This window comes from Strigops habroptila, chromosome 5 (genome assembly GCF_004027225.2).
Source record: "Strigops habroptila isolate Jane chromosome 5, bStrHab1.2.pri, whole genome shotgun sequence".
Lineage (NCBI taxonomy): Eukaryota > Metazoa > Chordata > Aves > Psittaciformes > Psittacidae > Strigops > Strigops habroptila.
This window is the reverse complement of record NC_044281.2, coordinates 50,620,541-50,646,636: the sequence shown is the minus strand read 5'-3', so window position 1 is coordinate 50,646,636 and position 26,096 is coordinate 50,620,541. Positions and strand designations below refer to the sequence as shown.

The 26,096-nt window shown below is 36.5% G+C and overlaps 1 protein-coding gene and 1 long non-coding RNA gene across 2 annotated transcripts in view; one reads left to right on the top strand and one right to left on the bottom strand.

The window, feature by feature from the left end:
• Positions 1-26,096, bottom strand: part of DPP10 (dipeptidyl peptidase like 10) — a 557,376-nt gene that overhangs the window by 386,816 nt on the left and 144,464 nt on the right. The window lies entirely within an intron of this gene.
• LOC115608554 lies at positions 16,746-21,569 on the top strand. Its single transcript, XR_003991583.2, has 4 exons — positions 16,746-16,768; positions 17,679-17,780; positions 18,730-18,823; positions 21,280-21,569. It is a non-coding gene; the product is annotated as an uncharacterized LOC115608554 (long non-coding RNA).

Here is a 26,096-nt window from a genome sequence, read left to right as displayed (position 1 = left end):
TTACATGGGTTTGTTGAGTAGTGATTCTAGTGAGAAAGAAAACAAAGATGAAGTAAGAGGACCTTAACTAACCTGGGAGCCCATCATTCATTTCAGTCCATTCTTCTGCTCCCCACTGGAAAGTCTCAGCTGCATATGGAGCAGAGAGCAGACACTCACCTTATTCATCTCCAGATGCAGGAACAAAAGCTAAGTAACAGCACACTACAGTAGTCATGCCCTCTGCTTTAGAGTTTGCTCTCACCTGGTGCGTAGCTGCTCAAAAGGTAGTTTCTGCCATCCCTTCCCCCATTATTATTGTAACAGGCTACAAAGTTTCCTGAAGTCCTTTCAATTCGCTGGTCTTTGGACCCAGCTTCTCATCCCGAAGAGATGAAAGTAGGACAATAAACCATTCAGCTCAGAAAGTGAGGTCTAAGTGGCCTAAACAGCAGGAGTTAATTAAATTCCAGATACATCCAACCCAATTTGAAGTTCTATTCTGTCTGACCTGTCCCGGTGATCAGGTCATACTGTACAAGAGCCAGCTGTTCAGGCTGGAATGGGAAGCAGAAAAGAAACCTGACAGCAGTCTAACCTGGCATCCAAAGCTCTTACTCAGGAGACTCTTTAGTTCATATGGTACAATGTTACAATGAAAGAGATTGAGGGTGGATCAGTGATTGTTACCTTATTTGTATCAGTGGGGCTCACTTATCAAACATACATGTGATATTTAGGAATGAGATTACTATTCATTACTGTACGAAGGGAAGATATTCAACTCAATTTCATGTATCAGGCAAAAAGTGCCCCCAGCTGCCCTACTGCACCATGTTCCAGCTAGGGCCAACGTGTCTGAGTCAGGCACAAGAGGGAGATAATCCAGATTGAATAGCACTGGCCCTGGAGTAGTCACTAGCCCAGAGCAGTCATAAAATTATGTTCCATGTATCCATGTTGTCTACCTAGGCAATCTAAACACAGAGCATCAGACTGTCCATAAATTTCATTGTTCCTCATGGCAGGTGATTTAGGGGCTCTTCTGGATCCACAAGAGCCTTGTAGTATCTCCTGCCCAGTATCATTCACATGCTATCACAAGACTGAGATGGGTTATTCAAGAGGTTGACCACACTGCAGAAAAACATGCTCTGAGGCAAGCTCTGAAGTACTGGCTTGTTTGCTCTGGAGCTGTGAGGACACTGTTAAGGATCCAGAATAGACAGCAAATTTGGCTACGAGTCTGACTTCAAAGCCATTCTGGTACCATGGGTTAGATGCAGCCCATGCTCCCACAGCTTGACTCCTCCTGCATCAGATGAATCTAAGTTAGAAGTGAAAAGCCTTATACAATGATTCTAATTTTGAAAATTTAAGCCTGATTTATGGTATCACTTGATTGAAAATCCCAGAATTAAAAAAAAAAAAAAAAAAGATAAAAATATTTTACATTATAATTTTGAAGAAAACTTTAAATTACAGACATTAAAGTTCCTAAAAATAAGAACACAAAATTTTTGTTTTCTTGTTTTTCAGAAATCCAAATATTCAACCATAAATTCTCTAACAGAACTGTCTGCTCCACTGGGTACAACAGCAGACATGTGCAGGTGCCCTTCCTAAAAGGCACAATTTACCTTTTGGGTCCAAATCTTTTCCGGGTACCCGCCAGTGCTTCCAATGACATGCAGGAAATAACCTAATTCCTAGTGGGAGCAGCTCTTAGAGAAACATGGCCTGAAGAGTCTGGATGCATTACCTCCCACGAAAAAAAAATTGGGTTTCTCAAAAATCTAGTACCCATCACTGCAGATTACAGCGCACAGATGCACTAAGGTTTTCTTTACTGTTGGTATAAGATGATCTATAAAATAAAGAAGAAATACTAAACCACTGCCTATGCTCATTTGGAAATAAATTATGTTACCCCTTTCTGTTTAATATGTTAAAGTCTTCTCCAGAGTGTACTAGACTCCCTAGAATCAGATCAAAGGGACTTTTTTTTCCTACAGCCTTAACTGCCTGCTTAGTAAACCCCAGAACACCTGCCAGTGGAACTATACTTAGAATTTTTTTGGAACTCCCTGAATAAGAAGAGAATAACACAAGCACCAAATTATTTCAAGCCTCCTGCAATTTCCCAGATATACATACTAAACCAGAAGAGTGAAACACACTATTGGCATTTCCAAACCCTTACACAGCACTAATCCACCATAGAGGCAATCTGACTGCCCACAAATCTCAGTTTCTTTTCCCTGGTGACACCTGTAGCTAATAACATCTTTTCCACATACCCCAACCTATTTTTCACTTAGTAGCTGCAATATCATAAAAGCACTCAGTTGCAGGTGTAAATTCTGTTGGCCTTTATGCCTGCAGACCTGATACTTGGTTTGTATGCCTGCAATTCACTACACTGACAAAATCTCGGCCATAATCCTACAAGTCAGATTGAGGATCTTGGAAGTTAAAACTGTAACGGTCACACTTTTCAGAAAATTTATTAATTTATGTTTTGTGTAAGCAAGTCATGCAATAAACAGCAATTTCTATCATGTGCTATTTCATAGCAGATGGGTCACACCTATACATATTGCACACTCAAGCCCCTGGTTTCTTTGCCACCACTATAAATTCTGTCCAACCATGACACAGAGTAAAGATATTTCAAACTTAGTAACGTGTATTTCCTATAGCTCCACAACTCTGTAAGAAGCTATGTGCCTCTCAACCATCATGAGAAATTCGTCGCTACTAATTCTGGCAATGTCCAGTCTTGCTACAATCCTGCAACCCAAATTTTTCCCTCACTGCTCTTCAATGAGGAGTCAGTTTCTTGTACTTTTTATTAAAATGGTGAGAAAACATACAGCCTTTAACTGTGAAGTTATTGTGCTTTCTTCTAAGTCTTTAATGACTGCATTCTCCTGACCAACAAAACTGTAAAGAGGTGGAATTAAAATATTCAGATGAAATCCCTGTATGAGGAATATATATACGTTTTCAGGTGAGAAACAGAAAAGATTATCAGTCTTTATGATCAAAGTATAAAAACCAATAATTACAAGCCTGTATCATTTCTGATTTTCATTCACAAAAAATGGCACGCTAAATCATCAACAAATAACATGATAGATTGTTTGGGTTTTTTTTTTTTTTAAGATGCCCAAGTATTTTACAGGAATTAGAAAAAAATCTCTCAGAAGAATTAATAGCTTCTTTCCAGTTTTGTTTTTTCTCTGATTCTTTGCTCTTATGTTCATTATCATGTTACTTTAACCCACAATTACAAAAAAGTATTTTTTTATTGACGGACCACAATGCAGCGATAAGTTTTTAAGGTAAAAATCAGACTTTCAGTGAATCTCGTTTATGTTATGTGTTAACTCATGGCTACTGATAAATACAGCTTTGTGCTTATTTTGATTAGACTTGCAGAGCAATCTGCTGTTTTTCTCACTCAGATGAAAAAGTAATAAATGCCATGAATGTGATATATAATCTATCCTTCAGGCAATTCCAGTAGTTCAGTTGGGTAATTACACAAAGCAATTCGCATCCTTTCAGCTAGAGTCAATAATGAACTGTGAAGTAAAGTTCTAGAAATACAAAGGCATTAATGTGCATCACAGAATCTTTGATCCTCTACACAGAGCAGAAAAATGGTGTGCCTGCACACCCATACAAATCTCCAAACCATTCAAAATGTTTGGAGCTTGAAAAAATCAACCTTCAGATGTATGACTGATGCTATGAAGACCTGTGTTCACTTGCACCATCCTAGTGCTTTCAGTGTGTCTAGCTGCATGGTAACAGCCTTGAGCCAGAAATTTGACAAGTCTACAGTTAAAATCTCTGCAATGAATATGGTGGGACAAGTGCTGGATTCCTTGATCACATATATAAATATATGTAGCTAAATGCTTGATATCAAAGTAACACCTTTTTTTTTTATTTTATTTTCCAGGCAAATATTAAGATGAAGAAAGAGGGGGAGAATAAGGAATAACAGGCAAGAAATTTTTCCTGAAATGTAAAATGGCTTATGCTTGAACCTAGAGTAAAGGAATACATAGAATTCAAACATTATAGTGCTTTATCTGCTTCTAGAGCATACAAAAATGGTATGGTCTCTGCTAAGTCTGAGATGTAATCAGATTTCTTTTTGGTTCCACTAGTTTTGCAGATCATGTACAAGTTGCCTTATAACATAAGGCCTGTAGTGGGTAATCTACTGATCATGCCAGAGATAAAAACATCTAGATTGCCACACAAAATAACTGAAAACGAAGCATGACACTGACCATGCTTTAATATATTGTCTGCTTTAAATGTAGAATGTATACTTTAAAATATTTCTTTATAGTAGCAGATCCCTTTTCACACCCAATAATTTGTAATAAATTACTTTAATCACAGCAGCATTAACCATATGCCTGGGGCAGACAGGTAGATACACATACCTAATGGCCTAATTCATGTGGCAACTGATTGCACAGAAGGGAAATTTCATCAGCTTAGATTCTAATCAACGAAAAGGTCAAGTTTCCCGTAGCTGTAAGTCAATTGTAGGAATGATTAAAGGTGCATCCACCTGCCTGGTAGGCGCTCCTACTGACCCATCACAGCCTTCTCCACAGCCTGGCCTCTCTCCTTGTCCTCTCAGGGAATAAAGGTGTCTGCCAGCAATTAGCCTTAATGAGCCAGTAGCATTTTCCTGACAGAGATGTTGAGAAGCCTAATTGCAGAAAGCAACTGTAGAGGCTCTGCCTGCTTGAAACAAAGCTGTAACTCCTGATTTGCCAGGTAGTCTGCAAAGGTCATGCATTGGACAAGTATACCTCCAGACAGTAAAAGCAGGTGGGAATGCTGATCTTTACAGACTTCCTGGAAACTCAAGGGCAGAGTTTTGGTTCAGCACTTGGAAACCATTACACATCCTCAGTGCAGACAGCTTGGTTCCTATTTCAGGTACTGATGTCTGCTTCAAATTTTGACTGGCTTGCTCTCCAGTTAAAACAGTAAGGTTTTCTGTGAAATCGACACCTTGTATTTTACTTTTGTAGATAGCTTGTGGTGTAGGTGCATTCATTACACTGTAGTTACTCTGATTACAATATGATTCTAATTTTGATGTCTGTAATTACTACCACTTCGTATAGCTAGAAGCTTAATTTAATGCCTGAATTACTTTTAATGACCTCTTAAATTCCTTACTTTTCTATTTGATTCATGCACTTACTGCAAAATACCACTATCAGAAGATTAACTTAATTACCTTATTTTCAAATGAACTTTTATTCTTGGGCAATTCCTAGTGATCTGTGTGCTCACATCTTTAATTAGTCTCCAGCACATTATGCATTTCTGTGTTGAGAATGCACTACTTTAATTGCCTTCTTTATGTATCTGGTAATTGCATACAGTTTCCAAGCTTCCTGAAGTTACAGTGTGACAGGGGTGACACATGTAACTCCAGTCAGACACATGACTGAAACCTTTTAGACACAGTTCATTATATAACACAACCTGACTGAAACCTATCAGTAAAGCAGTGCAAAGATTTTATCAAGCTCCTATTTCCTGAGTTCTCTAAAGAGTCTAGTCAAGAAATAAATCTCATGCACACAGTTCCACCAACAGGGCTTTGTGATGCTGTGCAGTTTTCTCATAAATTTATAAATTCCATTAAAGTTCATTGGTCTTCACTGTATGAGTGTATGGCTGTTATATCACAGAATTACTCCAGTAAGTTAAATGTAAAATAGATTTGCTACAACCTCAGGGAGCAAATCCATGTCTAACACACCGCACTGATTGCTCCCACTCAGAGCTGAGTTTCAAAACCAACAGGGACACCGAGTATCAAATGAAAATCCTTGCCACACCTGCAAAACGGATGGTTATCTTCCATTACTACAGTGACAGCAACTCCAATAGGTATCCTCGCAAACTTGCATAATAATGTCATTCACTCATCAGAATATTTTGAGCAGATAACAGAATAATTGGATTTGAAAGTCACTTATTGTTATCTTTCTGGCTAGGAAAAGGACTATTATATCATTTTTGACTGGACACAAAGTAATTTCAAGAAATTAATGCACAACAGGTTAAAATACCTTTGAGTAATTAGAAGCATTAGATCATATTTAGTGCAGTAAAATACTTTCCATTCAAGGGATTTAGATTTACCTTGCAGTTTCTGAAAGCAGAATTTGACATCAAAAGACTAAAACAGGTTGCAAAGTGATCCAGGTCCTTTCATGAGGAGGACTAGTGGATACTGTGCATTTTTACTGTCTATACTATAGCAAGTTCCTGTTTCTTAGGGCCCTAGAAAGAAGCATAAGACATATCAATATTTATCACACAGTTATTAAAATAAGTAGGAAAGCAAAAAAAATAGCTGGTTTTTGGTTGGGGTTTTTTTTTTTTCCTAGTAGATTTTCTGAGAGGTATACAATTTTACAGTAAATATGAAAATGCTGAATAGCAATCAATGCACCTAATCTCATCAGTTAACTGCTGCTAAAACTGAGATGAGATGCATCAGCAATCTTATGCGCATGCCTATGTAACAACTTCTACTCCCAAGAGAGCAAGTGACGCCATGCAGGTAGAGGTTTTCTGCACAAGTTGTTCCATTGACTTTGGTAACACTGTTCAAATGGGTAAAGTTAAGCACCATTTTAGAACTGAAGTTTCGTGATAACTACTACTAAGAGATATGATAATGTGCAATAGAAAGAGGAAATAAAATATTATAAACCACTACAAAACCAAATGAGGTGGGCTTCTTTACATAGAGAATACCATCAATTCTGAATGAGGTCAAGAGGAACAGCAAGTACTTCTCCCTTCAGAAAACCTGCTTAAACTTTTGAGACCGTAATATGCAGATCACATTTATGCCGAGAGAACGGAAAAATCTCAGAAAAGCAACATTCTCAGTTCATTCGTTTCCTTTTCTGTTTGGTGACCAGCATAATATGAGCACAGTGATGAAATGTGTCCTATGACAAATTCTGCTCAGCTATTCAAATCCCTTGCATACAGCATTCTTGATGAGTTAAGGACCTAAAATTGTTTTACCAGTGTTAATGTGCAAGTTAATTCAAGGTCTTATATGAATCCATATACACTACTGAAGATTGATTAAAATAGCTGTATGAAAGGTACTCTAAGCCAATGCTCTTTTATGCTGTCAATTAGTTTCCTGATGAGATTCCAGAGAGAAAAGAAAGAAGTTAAAGAGCAAAATGGCATCGAGAAGAAAAAATCCAGTGATGCAGTTTAAGCACAAATGTTCTTCTCCACAGCGCATACTGGCTCTTTCTCTGTGTGTAGCTGTGTGTGTACAGACATACATACACACAGATCATATATGGAGACAAAGCCCTCACGGGTCTTCTCTCATCCTTCACATTTCATTCCTCAGACACTACCAAAGCAAAGAAAGAAGGATAATGCAACAGGACACCAACTGCTATAACTTTCTGCTCTCTTGATTTTTTGATATGTAGATTTTTAGGCTGTTGATATTCAGAAAGAGTTATTTAGTGCTACTAATTCATTACATACAAAAAAATAGATGTGCTCCAGAAATGTGGGCTTTTTCTAGGATTTGCAGGTTTTTTAAAGCAGTGTCCTTTTTCAGCAGGTGACAACTATTTTTATTTTGTGGAAACTTTATAGTAAATAGGTGATGGAAAGAGGGTAAAAAAGGGTCAAAAAAATTCACTGGCTGACTTTTTCAGCTTAATGTTAACAATCTAACCAACAGCTTGCATAACTCATAATCACACAGAATTTAATGTTTCTAATGCTTATTTGATTGGTAGTTCAAATAATAGCTTACATATTTCTAGTTAAACTGTTGCCTAACAACCCTAATTTAATGTGGGATTATTGGCCACTTTACCTGTACTGAGCTTTTTGCATTTAAGGCAGTCTGCTTCCTTATCAGAAAAAAGTATAAAAAATATATATATGTGTACACACACAACACACGCACATGCTTTGCTCATCAGTTCTGAATCATAACTTCTTTTGTCTGCTTGTATATGTAGAAACATTATGGATATAAATAAAAAACATTGTCGAGTCCCATACTTCTTTTTTTTTAAACAAAGCCAGATTTCAAGTATATTCACAGATGATTCAGATCATCTTTTGTATATTTCTTTACTTCACAGCCTCCTGGGGAAAAAAAAAAAAAAATCAGCGTGGGACCTTAAAACTCACACAGGATTAGGCTAAAAAGAGAAAGTCACAAAACTATGTATCCCAAATTATATCTCTCTGCATTTCATCAGCTTAATGGAGAACATTTAAACAAATTGTATTAATGGAAAAGCTAATATATTTGCAGGTGTATAGTTGTCATGAAAACATTTCCCTCATTTTTAATGTAGTATGGTATTTTTAATTAGGTTTGAATCTTTAACTATATTCCACAAATCCTTTTTATTTATGCAGCCCATGAATTTTTAAATTAGATTTGATTTATTTTTTTTTTAGTTAACTACTTTCTGCAAGCCTTATTAATATTCAAATTTCAATTCAGGAAATGAATAAACGCATTGACTCAAAATTCTGTATTTTGATTGATGCAACTTTGCCAAACATTTTTTGGAAGATACATAACAATTTTTAAATCTCTAAACACCACAAAATGCTATTTGATAAATTCTTACAGAAGCAGATGAGAGATGGTTTTCCAATCCACCTAATAAAAATTAACTAAGAAAGGAATCCCTGTATGGTTGTTCCATACAGCAACCACTGCATTAACTTTTTTGCAAAGTTTATAGCTTAAAACTCCAGAAATGCTACTTGCTAAAAGCCTATATTCTTTACCTTTTCACATGGTGAGTAGTACATCGACTATCGATGTTCCAAATGATTATTCATATGGTTTATCTATGTCAATAAGCATTTTGAGTTATCAGACAATGTTCACAAACAAGCATGTGCTCAGCCTTCAGAATGAAGTTTTCCCCTTGCAAATAGATCTATTGTAGGTAAGTTCTACTGAAATAAACTGTGTTTACCTCTCCAGGACCACACTGCTGTTTCCTTTAATCAAATATTTCTGTGAAAACAATTAAACAAGGAAAAAAAAATTGTGTTTCCAGTTGTATGGAATAATATATTTCATCAGCAATCTGACTGAATCTAGTCCTGACCTCATTATGCTCCAACAGTTTTAGGTAAATAAAATATCATGGTTAATTTTGTTTATGGCCAATTCAAAACTGCTTCCTCACTTTACAAAATAATTAAAAGGGATTTTTTTTTTCAAAATTTCAATTCTTCGAACAGATTTTTAAAGTAAAAAGTTTACATTTTGTTTTGATTGTAACCAAACGTTTTGTCTCATCAAAAATTTATGTGAGAATAAAAATTTCATTATTGCCCATAAAAGTTAAAATCATCTTCCCTGAGAAAAATTACATTTTTTACTAATTGGAAAAATTTTGCTTTATATATTTAGATAAACAATCACTTTGCTTTAAATACATGATTAAAAGTACTTGATTGTCCCTCTCTGAATAGTTTTCTGTCCGCAGCTATTTCAAACTGCTACTTTTCAAAGTATACCTGACATTTTGTTAACTCAGTGATTCATGGAGTTACGGTTTTGATGCTAGAAATATTAGAATTTATGGTATCATTTTAAAATGTAGCAAAGTTACAGGCATATGGACATGGTTTATTTTCCATATTAATCAGAAAATGTTTGAATGTGTATGGAACTTGGCCAATTTCAGCTACTGCAGATTATCTGGGAGGGAAGTAAATATATTAAATTCTGGTTTAATGTAAGTGGCTGAATTTCTCTTTTCTCTGTAAATAAAACATCACCTGTTTTCTTGCAAATATAGGAGACTGTGCCTTCAAAGCCTTCGCCGCCCTTAGCAGGTATGTCTCTATAGAGAAATACTTTTTCAGACATGCATTTTCAGTTACAATTCCACATTTCATATTTGACAGACCAACAGGATAATGCTAAACTGAAGAGGTAATTACAGAGCAGTAAGTTTCATGATTGAAGTAAGTGCTGGTTTATCCAATTATTTCCACAACCATGTTCGTCTTGTATTTTACCTCCAAAACACATCAAATGCGTTGTGTGTTCTCCTGTTACACTCAGACATATGCTAATTCACCAATCTTTTGTATCTCTTGGTCTCTCTGTTGATGAGATGGCTTTCATGATATATTTATCAAGCTAAAGAATCTTGCTTTAGATAATTTAGCATAATGAAGCCAGGTTGTATGCTAGTTTATCATTAGGGTTCCAACTTACCAATGATGTATTACATTGCAAAAAAATTCAGATGATTCAAGGTAACGATGCATTTTGTTGATACATCAAACAATTCAGAGTAATGATTAATTCATTGATACATAATCAGAAGAACATTGCATTGGCAATATATTACACTTAATATATTATTGTAACAATACGTCCTTAATTATACTCTGAACACTAGTATCAGTGCTCCATCAGTTGAGAGGTTTAGAATGTAAAAACTCACACTTGAAATTAAATTATTGTAGAAAACAATTTTAAAAATGCAACTATCTCCTTAAATGCTTTAATATTTGTACGTCAAAGAGAAAACACAGAAGAGAAATTCTGAATTTAATTCCTATAGCTTGCTGTAGGCTGCAAAGAATGAATAATTCTTCTGCATCACAGTTAGAGACTGTCTCTAGTGTCAACATGGATTAGCTATAAGAATTTTTTTTTGCCAGATTTGTGTTTTAAAGTGCATGCTTTAAGTATCTGATCATACACCAATTACTGTGCTATTCCACCTCTAAAGGTCTAGCAGAAGTTTTTCATAGAACTTAGAACAGAATCACAGAATCATTTAAGTTGGAAAAGACCTTTAAGATCGAGTCCAACAGTAAACCTAGCACTGCCAAGTCTCTCACTAAACCATGTCCCTAAGTGCCATGTCTACGTATCTTTTAAACAGCTCCAGGGATGGTGACTCCACCACTTCCCTAGTGTAGTGGTTTCATCCCAGCTCACAACTAAGTACCATGCAGCTGCTCAATCACCACACCCCCACAACAGTGGTATGGGGAGGACAACTGGAAAAAGAAGGTAAAATCCACAGGTTAAGATAAGAATAGTTTAATAATAGAAATAAAGTAAAATATAATAATAATATAATGGTAACAAAAAGGCAGACAAAAAAAGAAACCCAAGTGTTGCACAATACAATTGCTCACCACCCGCTGACTGATACCCAGCCTGTCCCCAAACAATGATTGGCCCCTCCCAGCCAACTCCCCCCATTTTATATACTGTATATGACATGGTGTGGTATGGAATATCGCTTTGGCTAGTTCAGGTCAGGTGTCCTGTCTGTGCTCCCTCCCAGCTTCCTGTGCACCTCATCAGTGGCAAGGCATGAGACTGAAAAGTCCTTGACTTAGGGTAAGCAGTAAGCAACAACTAAAACATCAGTGTGTTATCAGCATGATTGACATACTAAATCCAAAACACAACACTGTACCAGCTTCAGGATTACCATTGGTTCTATCCCAGCCAAAACCAGGACCCCTGAGCAGCCTGTTCCAGTGCTTGACAACTCAGTGAAGAAACTTTTCTTAATATTCAATCTAAACCTCTCCTGGTGCATGGGGTCAGGAGCTATGCCTCTATTACCAAATGGAATAGTGCTTGGAGAGAAACCACCACAGCAAGACATACTCAGATTAATTCATCTTGGAAAATGAACACAGATTTTTAAAAGCCAAACAGCAAGTGACCAAGAAATATCCAGGATGTCTGTGAATCTAAACCAAGTCTTTTAACAAGATATGCTTGGGGTGGGGAGGAGATGGGGAAAGGATATTTACTTAAAATGGGGTGAATGTAATAGTTTGTGACATATGGAAGATTAGGTGGGATGATCAAAGACAAGAGTTTGGACTCCATCACTATAAATCTGTAAGTGCTCACCTTTAAGTGAGGTCAGGAGGAGTTAAGAAATCACCTGGAAGGCAGCATTAAGCCACTTTCTTCCAAGTCAAAAATAATCTCCTAAGTATAGCTGTGGACGAGGTGCCATGAGCAAAGAAAAGATCCAAAAGACAACAACAAATGGGTTTTGAACATTTATTTGGAGAAAATAGTTTGAAAATTCCCACTCTAGCAATAAGGGACAAGAAGTGAGAAGGTAGCATGGTTTATATCTTCTTCATGTTCTAGGAGAATGTGTATATACCTTTCACCTTGGTGACATAAGTAGCTACTCCTAATTAGTGTCAAGAAAATAAAATATTAAAAAATATTTTTAAACAAACAAAACCTTAGCCATGCCTTTTTGAAGCTACTTTTTTGAAATGTAAGGAGCCATGTTACATTTTTGAAGCTACTATTTTACTTTAAAGGTAACTGCATAACGAAAACGACGACTTCTATGTTTTTGTGAAATAAGTTCTTCCCCCTACCTTCATCAGAACCCAACCCGTGCCATGATTAGCCAAGACCTAAGTTATGCTCCAATTCTCCTTTAAGTCAGTCCTTCACTGACAATCACACAAGAGGCACCCATGGTACTAGCATCCATCTTTAAGATGCCTCTATTTATGGCAATACATGCTGCTTCTATTCTTCTCTGACGCTCTCCTTTCTTAGTGTCCTCATCTTTTGTCTATTTTTCTTTCTGTGACACATCTTGTTATCACCATAATCTTCACATATGACCAGATCCAAATACCACCAACTCAATGCAAACTCCAGCACTTGAAAATTTAGGACATATTACAACATCTGCCTTTACTCTTTATATTCTCTGCATCAACTTTATTTCTCCAGTCTCATGTAGAAGACTTACAAACTTTTCTAACTCTGATCTCTTGGTTTTTCCCGAAAGAAATTCAGTTTTCTAAGTCATGCAATAACTTTCTGATGGGAAGTTAGAACTGCATCATGTGTTTGCAGAGCTAAGTAAACAGGTCAAAGGAACAGATGAGCTTGTGTAACAAGGTGGGGCTCTCATACATGAAGGACTTCATGCCAGGTTACATCACTTGAGGTACCAGCTGATAGCAAACTTCCTGCCTCTCTGAACTGACTGGACATATCAAATAACCCCATCTTTCCAAAGGATCTACAGGACTAAGAAGGATTTGAAAACACATGAAATTTTAGTGCCTGTGATAGAGGAGGTGAAAAACACATTATAAAAACACAGTGTAACTGCACTACAGAAGGGAGAACTAACTTAAAGAGGACATAAGCCTTTAGGACACAAGGAAAAGCCATTAAGCAAAGCAAAGTTCAATTTTTTTCTATTCTACACTATGAATATTTCTATTTTCTGAATAACCACACTGGTTTTGTGTGCAATCTTGCTGCCTAGAAAGTAGTACATTTGTAACTTTTAAAATATGATCTCTATAAATGCTTCATTATCCTATTATCTGCATGACCCTGGAAACTCTAACTTGAAAAGACATTACCTATAACACTTAAGATGTCATATAATTTAACTGAGCTTTCCTAAACTGACTACATTTTGTAGCCTCTCTAACACACATCTTTTTTCTTTTCAAAATCTGGGATTGGTGTAATTACCACTTTTTCCATTTTTCGAGTACTACAAGATCTTTTTGTAATATGCTGATATATTCTTAAGTGAACTACTACCAGAGGCAGCTAATCCCATAATTAAACCTATGTTCTTCTCTTTCAATTGCATGTTCTAGAATTACACTTGCTTTGATCAAGTAGATCTCCTTTTCTGAGCTTTTAAATTTCCCATCCTTTTATACTAAATTTGCTTTCATTTTTTATATTATTAGTTTTCCAATAAACGGGCTAAGGTAATAACAGAATTACGATGACTTCACATGGTTATTAGAATGCTTCCGATATTTAGAATAAGATACCTGTTCTTTACGTAAGTGTAGAAACGATTCATATTTTTAATACTATCTCATGTGACATATAATTTCTTTTCCTTGAAAACATAGAGTCCAGTACTGAAAAAAAAATACTGACATGCTTCATTTACACAGTATTATTAACAGTGGCTAGAAAAGATGCAATTAAAGTGTCGAATTTTCTGAAACATTTTGATAAGACTATTTTTGCTAAAACCACAAGTTCTGTAGTTTTAACAAGGTGACAGTACTGATGAGGCCAGAAGGCAAAATCAGTATCTACATAATATTGTTCTTGGCCTACAAAGTTGCTTTATCACTTGAGTACTGCTACTGAATGAGTAAAATATCCTTTTCTGATTCACTGTTCAGGTGTACATATTTAAATATAAATTAGTACTGGCAAACGCTTAAAAATATAGATATATTTTTTATTTATACATAAAAATGCCAGTTCAGTGTAAATATAAATGCATGTATATAAATGCACACACATTAGATATAAAATATGTGACATATATTATATATACATGTATATATATCTAAGCACCTGCCATTACTTTTTTACTGCAAAGGAAGTGATTCCCTTGGTTTTTGATTCCAGCATCTGCTCGTGGCTAGACTGTACCAACAGTGGTGTAAAGGAGGACACAGGTGCATTTGTGAGAAAGCTCATTAACTTCAATTGCTCTGCAAATTTCAAAACACAGCTCTAGATGGCAACCTAATTAATGCAAAAAGCTATAATTTTATAGATTAACTCTAAACCTAGAGAGCCAAAAAAGGGAAAAGGTATCCAGGATAAAACTTCTACTGTCCTGATGTTTTCCAATATAATTTTATTTTCTTACATTGGGGTCCTGTCCTCATTTGACTGATCTCTTGATAGACAATTTTTCCACACTGAACATCAGACATTACAAATGAAAGTAAAATGACTATTTTCTGCAGTTAAGAATAAAATGCTAACTTTGGCTGGCCTGTATTTTTTCCTGTGATTTAGGTGAAAGTACACAATCAACACAACCATGTAAAACTTCTTTGAAACTTGAAATAAACTTGAAATAAAAAGAATTTCCCCAAGAAAACCAGGCAACTGTCACCAAATCAAGCAGTTTCAATTCCATGCAAGAAAAGGAATAAACATTCATAAAGCAGCTGCCTTAGAAATCCTGATCTACATTGCCTCTTCCACAGTTGTGTGACTACTCATAAACTTGCTCTGGGCACTTAAAGGTATCTAACAAGGATATAAAGATGGCACATTTTGGATTAAAATGACTACATATTCGTTCCTTTCCCAATTTACTTTTATTCTGCCCTTGACTTAATTCTGCACAAAGTAACAGCATAGACTCCTAGGAAGTGGAACAGGATGATATTGCTCAGTCCTGCTGCAGCCATGAGCAGGCAATAGCGCAGCTCTTCCAGGTAAGGGTATATACAAAAGTGACTTTGGGATTTTTCTGGAAAGTTTTGCTATTCTTTTATGCTGTCAGGGTGACTTAAAGGTTATGCAACTACAGAGTAGCCCTTTGGGGACATGCAGTGTATCTGATAGGGCCATAGAGTGTGCTAGGAAAATTTACTTGTACTAACAAGAGAAAAATTAATTCTTCTCTTTTCTCTAGGCAAGAAAATGGGCTCCAGTTCCTATAATGTCCAAGATATGGGTATCCTGATGATGTTCTGGATTTTCACACATCTTAATAACCAAAGGAAAGTTTCTAAAACAATAAAAATTACTGTATTACTACAAATTTAAACAATGTTTTTAACTCCAGCTGTTGTTCAAGGAATAGTATCACTAGGTCCTCAAAGGCTGACCCTCAAATCACTGTTTATAAAAAAACCAAGGCCTGATTATATTATTTCCACCAAGCCTGCACATCTCTCTACCTCAGCAGAATTTAGCAGAAATCCATCAATTTGTTCTTTGATATTTTTATTAAATACTGTTTCTATCATTTATCACCAGCAGGACTACAAACAGCAGCAGTCTGAAAACCCGATTAATCAAAGCAATCTTCTGTCTTAACTAACATTTGCAAGCAATATATTAAATACTTTGAAACACACATGAACGTCTGGTCCCAAAAGTAACAAACATGTTTTGGGGTTTGTTTTTGTTGGGTTTTTTTTTTAAGTTCCTCTCATCTGGATTTGTACCATTAATGAAAAACAGAAAAGGACCAACAGAAAAGAAAAAAAGAAAAAAAAAAAAAAAAAGGGCAAAAAGCAGAAAAAAAAAAACCAACCAAACAACAAAACTGCTTTAAAGCAGGCGAAAACAGGCTTAAATGAGCTAACAGATTTCTTCCTGAGCCTCTAATGCTCTCCCAGATCCTCCGTTTTAATTTGAGCCAAGGAACTGCAGGTATGGAAAGGACATCAGGCTGACATGCTTCAACAAATCCTTCAAGTGTTATCACAATATCTGAAAGATGATGACCACAAAGAAAGAAGCTAGTGAAACTCAGGACACTTTACAAACTGCGGGATGATGCCATTAAAAGATGTATCACTGCATATTTGTCCTGGGTTCAGCTATAGCAGTCATTTTTCTCCTGCTTAGTAGCTGGTGCAGTGCTGTGGTTTTTAACTTTCAGCCTGGGAACAACGCTGATAACACTGATGTTTTTAGTTGTTGCTAAGTAATGTTTATTCCAACCAAGGACTTTCTCAGTCTCATGCTTTGCCAGGGAGGAGGGGAAGCCGGGAGGAAGCAGAGACAGGACACCTGACCCAAACTAGCCAAAGGGGTATTCCATACCACAGCACGTCATGCCCAGTATATAAACCGGGGGGAGTTACCCGGAAGGCCCAGATCACTGCTCGGGTCGGGCTCGGTATCGGTCGGAGGGTGGTGAGCAATTGTATCCTCTCCCCTTGTTATTTCACTAATCATTATTATCATTGGTGGTAGCAGTAGTGGTTTTGTATTATACCTTAGTTGCGGGACTGCTCTTATCTCAACCCGTGGGAGTTACATTCTTCCGATTCTCCTCCCCATCCCTCCGGGAGCGGGGGGAAGAAGGGGGGGAGTGAGCGAGCGGCTGTGTGGTTCTGAGTTACCGGCTGGGCTCAAACCATGACAATATTACAAAGATATTTTGCTCCTTTTACAGCTTTGTCCCGTACTGCTTCTTCATATAGATAATATTTTGTGTGGTACTTTTGAGTGAGAATTTTTAATTTGTGAAAATAATGACAATGATCGGTCAATGCTTGGGTATTTAAGTAGGCAGAAAAATATTCAATGTGTACCAAAAGACTGTAGTAGCTGTTGGGAAAAACTCATTAGGGAAGTACAGCTCTTCCACACAGGTGATTATTAGGTCCCTGGCTTTAGAACCAGAAAAATTAATATATGAGAGATTAAGCAGTTTAAATGTTCATACAGTAAGCCAGTATTCAAAACCAGAGAAAATAACAGGAAGACGGATATCCTAATCTTTAAACTATTGTTAGACCACTCCCACCAAACGTTGCTAATTTAAGCAGTAGCTTAAAATAGGAAATATTAAAACAGGAAGAGGAACATGAAAAATTCATGCTCAGCTGCACACCAAATTCATGTATACTACATTACTTTAAAAGGGAGGTCCAGCACATCACCATGGCAAATACACATTCATACTACAGTCATGGCATTACACACTTTCTCTACTACTGATCGCTAACAAAGTACATTAAAAACGGGACAGAAAGAATATGTTTAACTTGAAATGTTCATTACACAAACATCTCACAGGATTTTAATGCTTAAAACCCAGGATGGAGGCCATGTGTTTTCTATTTATCAAACTTTAATCCCCAACTGGAATCAAACTTCCCCAAAAGAAGACTTCAAAACATAACCTCTGCATTAGGAGCAGGTGAGTAAAGGTTTCATAGATATACATGTCCACATAAGAACATCACTACTGATAGGACCAGAGCATGACTGACTCCAGCAGAATTCTGTGAATAAATTTCACTGCCCTTATTCTCACCTAGCAAATTACCAGGGAACATAGTCCCATGTCTCTACAGAATCATGACATTACCCAGCTTGGTTTGACAGGGTCTGTGAATGTGGACAGAAAATGTCCTTCTCAATATCAAGCACTCTGCATATCAACATTCAAGAAGCTAACACATTTCAATTAAGTTACTAATTTCTTTCCACACAGCCAAAAGTGAAGGTTCCAGCACAGCCTATAAAGTACATTTCTCTCAGATGTCATTGCTACCAGATGTGACCTCAGTGCTATCTGTTACAAAGGGAGGAGTTTGGCATCATTAGATTTAAATTATTTACACTTAGCTCCTCCATCAGACTTCAAATGAAATAAAAGCAACATTAAGAGTACATCTCTCAATATGTTTTTTCCAACTAACTGTAACACTCAAAGCTATCTAAATGTGCATGAGAGACTTCTGCGGCCCCATCAGCACAGCATCTGGGCAAATGATGGTCTCCACCCCCTCAAGTTACAGCCGCTTCCTTTTTAGACGTATAACATGGGAAGAAAAGGCAGGATTTTTTCAGTGCAACTCCACAAGGTAGTAATGAATTATCCCAGATAGAAAGGATATTCACACCAGATTCACGGCAGACATGCAACAGTCTTTTACACCTAAAAGGGGAAGGTCCATCCACATTGAATGGATTTTCAAATTTTGACTGGAATTTTTTGTCTATTGGAAAAAAAAATCTGGATGTCACATAAGTAGTTTTCATGAAGGCTGCCATAGAAAAGGATGTAAAAACACCCCCAACAGTCTTTCTTTAGCGCTGCACAACTTTATATACTTGTATTTTTTTTTATTTTTTTTTTTAAGATTGGAACCTTGTTCCTACCAAGATCAATGACAATAAAAAACAGTCATCAATTCCAGAAGAAAAGAAACATTGGAAGCAAATCTCCTGTGACAGGTAAGGATCACCTAATAAGATACCTGGGTACCAAGAGTTCCTCCCAAGTCTGTTGGTTTGACTATACCTAAATCCTGAGGAAATCCCCCTCCCTGAGATAATTTGGAGAAAAGAAAGAAAAGACAAACTTCTATAGATTTTGTCCCTACCGTTTTTCAAGGGAAGGTATACTTAGCAAGAGGTAAGAATTCAGCCTAGGATAACTATTAATTCAGTAAGAAACTCTTAGTAGGAAAAGTCTAATCTTACTCCAGTGATCACACAATCACCAAGGGGAGATACTGCTGACTTTCTTAGTGCCCTGTAATAATACATTGTTAACATTTCAATGGTCACACATGTTGAAATACATGTAACTATCCATGCATCTGTCTCCAAAAATGTAGAATAGGATTGGCTGGTGAATTTGGAACAAAGTCAGTGATCCAGGTAACACACTGGAAAAACTACCATTTCATTACGCACACTCAGGTGAGTGGGGAAAAGCAGGCTCTTTCTCAAACCTCGTGATGTGTCTCCTTTCAGTAAGCTCTAACAACTCCTCAGTGTTAGCTTCAGATGCAGAAAACCATGTTTCTAGGTGTGTATGCTCACTTCTAATCTATGCTTGAACAGTACTAAGATTCCTACATGAGTCAGAATCCAATACCTTCCCAAACAACCATAGTCTTGTGCAGCAATCAGGACAGTGACCCCTACAGGTCTGATTCTTTCCCTGGTACTAGACTGGGATCAGGTACAGTGATGTTACTGGCAGATAACACAAGAGAGCTACAATCTCTTTCTGGGACATGTGGACCGTTATGCAAACAGACTGCCATCAGCTGAAGTGTTTGAAGGGGAAGGAAGGAGTTGAAGTAGGAAGATGCTTCATATTCTCTTAATATCCTGTCAACTGTGTCTGAAAAGCAATGATCATTAAGGAAGTTTTTAATGATATGGTGTATGGTAGCATCTGGATTTATACCCCTGAGCTGAGAAAACGGAAGAAAACCCATTGTGCGTGAAGCTGAAGAATCCAGAGATGCAATAGACAATGAGAAGTAAAGAAATCAACACAGGAAAAGAATAAAGGACACAAAACCCTCTTACTGAAGTTTTCTAAAAGATATGAATATCACATTATTCTAAAAGCCTTATCAAGATATACCATTAGCCCAATTTCAGACTTTTCTCTAATAAATTATCTGAAGTGTTACTTAGTATTTTAGTAACCTCCTATTTCTCTGTAACTTAATTTCCTGCTTCATTAAGTAGCATTCTGATTTTGTTCTTTGATGACATCTTGTGTCTTCATCTTGCTGGAGAAAGCATATTGTCCTGGGTTCAGCTACAGCAGCCATTTTTTCTCCTTAGTAGCTGGCGCAGTGCTGTGGTTTTTACTTTCAGCCTGGGAACAACGCTGATAACACTGATGTTTTCACTTGTTGCTAAGTAATGTTTATTCTGACCAAGGACTTCCTCAGTCTCATGCTCTGCCAGGGAGGAGGGGAAGCTGGGAGGAAGCAGAGACAGGACACCTGACACAAAATAGCCAAAGGGGTATTCCATACCACAGCACGTCATGCCCAGTATATAAACTGGGGGGAGTTACCCGGAAGGCCCAGATCATTGCTCGGGTCGGGCTGGGTATCGGTCGGCGGGTGGTGAGCAATTGTATCCTCTCCCCTTGTTATTTCACTAATCATTATTATCATTGGTGGTAGCAGTAGTGGTTTTGTATTATACCTTAGTTACTGGACTGTTCTTATCTCAACCCGTGGGAGTTACATTCTTTTGATTTTCCTCTCCATCCCTCTGGGAGCGGGGGGAGGAAGAAGGCGGGGAGTGAGTGAGCGGCTGCGTGGTTCTGAGTTACCAGCTGGGCTTAAACCACGACACATATGCACAGAATTACTAACAAGCTTTCTGTTTCTCATAACCTTTCAGAGATTTCCACCCAACTTGAAAAATTCTAAAATGCCCTCAAATAACAGCAGTGCTGTTTCTGTTAGGACCACAGGGCCAACAATTAAAACAAAGTGTAGGAGAAGAATTCTCTGAAAATGTGAAATGCTGTACAGGATTCAAAGGAATACAGTTTCTTCAAACTAGGTGCCTATTACATAGGTCTCACCAGAATTATAAATTAGGACAATCTAAGTGTAAAAAGTATAAATGGCCATTTAAAAACCAGCTTCAAAAATTTGACATGCTGGAACACTGTGTATATGACAAAGAATGATATGTGTATTTGTGTTTATTACCTATCATACAGCTAATAAAATGTACTATAAATAGCTCCCTACGAGGAAAGAGAAGAAAATAATATGGGAAACAAGGCAGTACCAAAGATCTTTGTAATAAACGAGGGCGGTGGTTTTCAACAGCAAACGTCCTGAACCTACAGCAATCAAAAATACAGTAGCAATGATTTAATAGAATACAATTTGCTAATTGTGTTTTTCTCTCTCCAGTATCATACCCTAAGAACTTAGGATTCCTCTTCAAAAGACGAGAGAAGGGAGGGGAGAAGAGGAGAAAAGACAGTAGTAGTTTCTCACTTGTGAAAGTAGAATAATGTGAAGAACAACAGGAAGTTCAGAAAAAACAAAACTTACATAACAATTGACTGTAACGACAATTTAAAGTATCAAGCCAGAAACAGGCTTCAAAGGATCACAAAAATTACTTAAAATACTCCAGATTTAACACTGACTTGTAATTCTTTCACTGGCTTTTAAATTGAATAAACCTGAGATTCAAATTTTGGAGTCTGTACAATTAAAGTACTTCATAAAAAGCACAAAATATCATAAAACTTATAATATCCTAAAAGTGGTCACCATGAATGTCATCTCTGAAGACATACCAAAGGCAATCTTTTGCCTGCTGATGCTATTTCTGTGTCATCACCATTAGGGCATGTGTACAGAATATCTTCATATTTCTGGTATCGCAGCAACCCACATCACACACATCCCTGGTGGACCCTCTACATCTGATCTATCAGGATGAGACAACCCACAGGAAATAGAGTGTACGCATACAGATGATACTGTCTCAATACACACACTTAATGTAATACTCTCTGTGGAAAAACTTAATTCCTCATTACAACTCACCTTGAAAGCATTCTATATTTCTGTCATCTAAACATTACCAGATAAATACTTCGCTTCACTCTTGTCAAACAAAAATGCAACTGATACAGCTTTACATGAAAACTGCACAAAACTAGAATAAGTCTTAGAAAAATCCTCAAATAGAACTGCCTTGCAATTACTGTAATTCTGGTTCGGGGCCACATCATTGGTCAGATGAGTACTGGTTCCTGTAAGTTAGATGCTCTTACTCTTTTTTATCTTTTCCTCACATAGAAAAATAACTGAAGTCTGCCCAAACAAATCGGCATCATTCACATTAAGGAATTACTTCCTAATTGCAGATTGCCAAAACCCCAGTCAAGTACATTTACCTATATGCATTGACAAAGATATGCCTCTGGTAAGCCATACAGCACAAAAGTTTCAGCATTGTAACAAATAAAACACAATGGTACTGGCAATGGTAATCACTATAAGCATTTTATAATTCAGATTGTTTTTTATGGGACAGTAGTAAGTCTGTAATTACAGAAAAGTTAAAAATATCAGAGCAAAATAACCCAGCTTCTTTATTTCTGTACAGTTTAAAATAGCAATGGAGGTTTGAATAAATTTTCCTAAGGTCTCTGAACGGGAAAAAAAAAATATCAGGAAGCACAGAATTCTGTAAGAAACTATTCTTGAAATTCTATTTGAACTACAAGGATAGATGCATTTCTTTACTCCAAATTTATCTGAAGTTTCTTCTAACAAATATTTTTCTTCCTTTTACTGCTGGAAGTTGAATGCAGTAACACAATTAACATTAGCAATTTTACAGAATCCTGTGTGGAATATGTGTGCTATCTAGCTGGTTCTGTCAAGAGGAAGACCATTTTTTTTAAACATTAACTGTATTTTCCCTTAATCTTAAATCAAGAAAATCTTACACGTCTGTTTGTCAGAACACGATTCTTACCAAAGGGAAAAGACTGTGGATATTCAAGACTTTAAAATGCTCACTATGAGCTATCTGCACCAAATTACTCAACTAGTTAATGAAAAAATACAAAACCAAAATGAAATTAAAAAAGGATGTGTGGCAAATGTTTTGCATTGGTTCTCAAAAACAAACAAGAAAAGCTCAATAGACACGCATCAAAAGCAAGATTCTTTAAATGCTCCCTTAGCCTTCATGGTAAATCAGAGAGATTCATCCTGCTATGACTTGTGCAATTTGACTGGCACAATAAAATGATTTTGCAAGTGAAAACAGCTTTCTGTTTCACAAAATGGAAAGTTCCCTCATCAAAATGAAGAGAGAGAACTGAAGGTCAGAACAATGAGTCATCTTCCTAAGGCAGAGTCACATCGAAGAGACCTTGAAAGAGTCAAGTAGTTACTTATGGGCATTTGAAAGGGAAAAAAGAAAAAAAAAAGAAATCACATAGATGAAAATTGTCTGAAAATAAGCACCAATTGTCTGTCTGGGTTTGGAGCTATTGTGCCTTCTGCAGTGTATCACTAAGGTGTGTGATTATAGCAAATTATAGTAAAAGACAATCTTCTAGGGAAGTTTTGAGAGAGACATTGATTAGTAAGTGTACAAAAGGTGAGGAAAATGAATAGCAATAAAGAGAGGGAATACAGTAAAAAAGAATAAAGTCAGACAAAGAAGCTCCTAAAGTTTCTTCTTTTGTTTAACATCAATCCTAAGAAGTGAATGAAACTCTAAGACATCCTTCTTAGCCAAGGAGCACATTTTTTGTTTCCTAGTTAAAAGTAAAAACCCAATCCTTCTCTCTCCTCTGATTTGGCCTCCATAAACAGTAGTGAACAAAACTCCCAGACAAATTAATGGAAAAAGTCCCGCTCACAGCAAGGAAAGTCCTTGTGCATCCATCAAGTAGGTATTCTCTTTTTCAAACCTTCTGTGTCTGTAACCAGCAAACCCATGGAACCATGGTATTATTATCTGTGTTCAGAGTACAGAGACACCAATGACTAATTGAAGGATGATCAATTCTCACAAAGCCAAGTCACAGCATCTATACAGCTCAAAGCATTTTGGATGCAATGTGTAGGTAGCTCAACCTTAGGCCCAGTTCCTACACAGCCTTTCAGCTTCCTTTGCATATTATAAACAGCAATACAAAATAAGGTTTGTAGATACTCCAGCTTAGAGCCATGGCTGCTAGCCTAAGAAACAAAGATCAATTTTTTTACAGCACCAGTGTATGTGGCCTACAGCAGTTCTGTAACTCTTGTTACTGTTTCTTTTCTGCAAAGGAGTGCCACCAAAATATTTGTTGAAAAGTAGCTGAAAATCTTTCAGGTTTGGTGGGAAAAGATGCATGTTTTCTTCATTGTAAGCATTGTCCTGCGTTTATATTCCTTTAGTGAACTTCCCTTTCATTTTTACTGTCTTTGTCTCTTCTCAAATCCCTCTTTGCATCATCACATATCATATTTTGATTTACTAACGCATAGCTTTGTCATGGTCTCTATGTCACAGGATCCCCACTAAAATTTAATAGGAGATTGATTTTAACCAACTTAATCTGAATATAACTGGATTCTGGCTCATATACAGCACACGCAAGTTTCATTAGAGCAAAGAGAGTATGGTCAGAAAAGAAGGACATAATCCCTTAAAAAAGACTGAATTTGGAAACAGAAGCTTTATTTTCAAACTCTCCTTAAAATCAAAAGTATATTTCTTGCAATTTATATTTTACCTGTCATCTAAAAATTAACCTCAGTAATCTAATCACATTTGCTTTTTATTTTTACTTATGTATTTAATTTGCAAAATTTTCAGAGACGCAATTGTGTTTTAACAAAAAGATGTGTATTACTTAGAATAATGACAGCAATGCTGGGTAAAGTTTCAATAGAATCTGATGTTATGAATACGTTTAATCATGAACTGAACTATTATACTACACAGCAAAGATGTCAGCTTTTGTGTAATTAGCTACAAAAAAGCAACTAGTTTACGTGATGCACATGACAGGATGTACTAGATGCACAATGTATTTGAACCCTGTTGTGTCCCAAATATACTGTGATATACCAGTTCTCAAAAAAAGGCTTCTATATCAAACCTGTTTTCACACAGAAGTCTAAGTAAATTTTGACTAAAGTAATCGTATGTATTATGGTACAGCCTAAAGGCACACCTGAATGAGAATCACTTTATGCCCTCTCACACAGGAAAATATTGCACTCAAGGGCTTCCAAGGTAAGAAAGGAATGAAACAAAGCACAAAGGGAAGAAAAAGCCTAGGGGGTGAGACTTTTCTAAAGTCACTCAGCCATGGATGTGAATGGGAGATGTTTCTCTGTAGTACGAATATTTTTATTGCTGCCAATTAAAATTATCTGCTGTTCCAAAGCAGGATGAAGAGTCAGAAATACATTCCCAAATTGTGAAATATCTTGGCCTAATTTCAATAGAATATACTATTTGTTACTATATATTTTCTTATGATCTAAAAACTTTAAGTGATGAAAGCACAGTAACGGTGCTTTCTTAACTCAGAATTTTTATTTTGAGTCAACTCCACTGATAAACATTTATGCATACATTGCAAATAATTTGTACTCATAATCTATCTCTAATTTTCAAAACTAGTTTCTCCTTAGCCATAAATGGTTCTTCTTTTCAAACAGTTTCAGAGTCATAGCAAATTCAATGATTTTCCTCAAAGTTTACTGTAAGTACAAGAGATCATGAAACTTCTGTACTGTAAAAAAGCTAGACTAAGATGAACAAAATAGGACAAAATATACCTAAAGCACCATTGACACATGCCAGAAAACAAACGTAACGGCATTTTACGCTCTCATAATGAATGTTCAAACAAAAACAAAGTGAAATCAAATCACTGTTCTTAGAGTTTTAGCACTTAGATCTCATTCATCCACAGATGTGGCATTCATAACATTGTAACATTATTTCTGTATCCTTTCAAAATGTGATGTCTGGTGCTATCTCCCATTCATCATATCTTTTGCTATTATCATGGCATTAAGATGACAAGTGTACTATCTCTAGATCATGAGAACTGGTGAAAATTATTTCTTTTTCCACTTTGACATCACCTTTGTCACAGCACAGATTAATTCTGTGTCATCTGGGAACATGTATAGTTATGCTATTTTAAGAAATATTTTACCTATGCAACAGTACTTTGACTTTTCAG